The sequence below is a fragment of the Nanorana parkeri genome, unplaced genomic scaffold, assembly GCF_000935625.1.
Source record: "Nanorana parkeri isolate BGI_ZX_2015 unplaced genomic scaffold, ASM93562v1 scaffold1851, whole genome shotgun sequence".
NCBI classification, from domain to species: Eukaryota; Metazoa; Chordata; class Amphibia; order Anura; family Dicroglossidae; genus Nanorana; species Nanorana parkeri.
The window spans coordinates 230,247-232,078 of NW_017308119.1; the positions used below are offsets into that span (position 1 = coordinate 230,247).

Genomic DNA, 1,832 nt, shown 5'->3' on the forward strand with positions numbered 1-1,832 from the left:
CTCTCTCCCTCTTCCCCCCTCTCAATTGCAGGACATTTTTCTGAATATTCCCATGACGCGTCATCACCGTGTCACCCTCCGGCCCCCGGGGCCAGAACTCCGAACCTGATCCGCATTTCTTTCTTTCAATTTCATTGGTTCTTCTTTTTTTACCCCTTTTCTTTATTCCTTTTACATTCTCTTTGTGATTAATATTTTACCATTTGGAGAGAAAACAAGAGACTCAAACATACACATTGATACATATTGAGAGATACAGAAATGAATGGTTATCAATGTGTAACATATCTCCATGCGTCTCCCAATATGTATCAGTATGAATACTCGAGTATCTTGTTGTTTCTCTGTAAGCCGTTTGTATATAATTATCTATTTACAATGTTTCCAGTTCCTGCTTTGTATATATTACCGTGTCGGGTATCAGATTGTTTTTCTTGCCTTGAAGGGCTGACGTAACCCCCGAAACTGCAGCTTGTTGGGAAACATTGTTAACTTAACTTTGTTACAATGAATAGTTTAAGTGTTGCAACATGTGGACTGTGTGTGTGTGTGTGTGTGTGTGTGTGTACACTATATTGGCAAAAGTATTTGGACACCCCTCCAGATCATGTGATTCAGGTGTTCCGTGACATTTCCCGGCTACTAAATATTCCGCGGTCACCTGTTACTGGGATTATAACAAAGTGGAAGCAACTGGGAACAACAGCAACTCAGCCAGGAAGTGGTCGGCCACGTCACATGACAGAGCGGGGTCAGCGCATGCTGAAGCGCACAGTGCGCAGAAGTCGCCAACTGTCTGCAGAGTCAATAGCTACAGACCTCCAAACTCCATGTGGCCTTCAGATTGGCGCAACAACAGTGCGTAGAGAGCTTCATGGAATGGGTTTCCATGGCCGAGCAGCTGCATCTAAGCCTTACATCACCAAGTGCAATGCAAAGCGTGGCATGCCGTGGTGTAACGCACGCCGCCACTGGACTCTAGAGAAGAGGAGACGTGTTCTCTGGAGTGACCAATCACGCTTCTCTGTCTGGCAATCCGATGGACGTGTCTGGGTTTGGCGGTTGCCAGGAGAACGGTACTTGCCTGACTGCATTGTGCCAAGTGTAAAGTTTGGTGGAGGGGGGATTATGGTGTGGGGTTGTTTTTCAGGGGTTGGGCTTGGCCCCTTAGTTCCAGTGAAGGGAACTCTTAAGGCATCAGCACACCAAGACATTTTGGACAATTTCATGCTCCCAACTTTGTGGGAGGAGTTTGGGGACGGCCCCTTCCTGTTCCAACATGACTGCGCACCAGTGCACAAAGCAAGGTCCATAAAGACATGGATGGGGGAGTTTGGGGGGGAGGAACGTGACTGGCCGCACAGAGTCCTGACCTCAACCCCATAGAACACCTTTGGGATGAATTAGAGCGGAGACTGCGAGCCCCTCCCCCAACATCAGTACCTGACCTCACAAATGGTCCAACATTCCCATAGACACACTCCTAAACCTTGTGGACGCCTTCCCAGAAGAGTCGGAGCTGTTATAGCGGCAAAGGGCGGAGCCAACCCAATACTGAACCCTACGGACTAAGACTGGGATGCCATTAAAGTTCATGTGCGTGTAAAGGCGTCCCAATACTTTTGGCAATATAGTCTATCTATCTATCTATCTATCGAATCTATATATAATTTGTGTATGGTTTATTCCACATGTGACTTGTATATTATTTAGCTGTTTCCGTACCTCTGACATATCACTATGCAGAACACAGATTCTCCTTCCTTGTGCACAGGAGTTGATTTCCAACACTGAACATCAAAAACAAGTTCCTGGTCAGGTTTTTAATGTAA

At 46.5% G+C, this 1,832-nt stretch overlaps 1 protein-coding gene across 2 annotated transcripts in view; it reads left to right on the forward strand.

Annotated features, from left to right (window-relative positions):
• The window catches only part of LOC108799902 (tumor necrosis factor receptor superfamily member 16-like), a 32,375-nt gene that overhangs the window by 26,014 nt on the left and 4,529 nt on the right, over positions 1–1,832 (forward strand). The gene's annotated exons all lie outside the window — the stretch shown is intronic.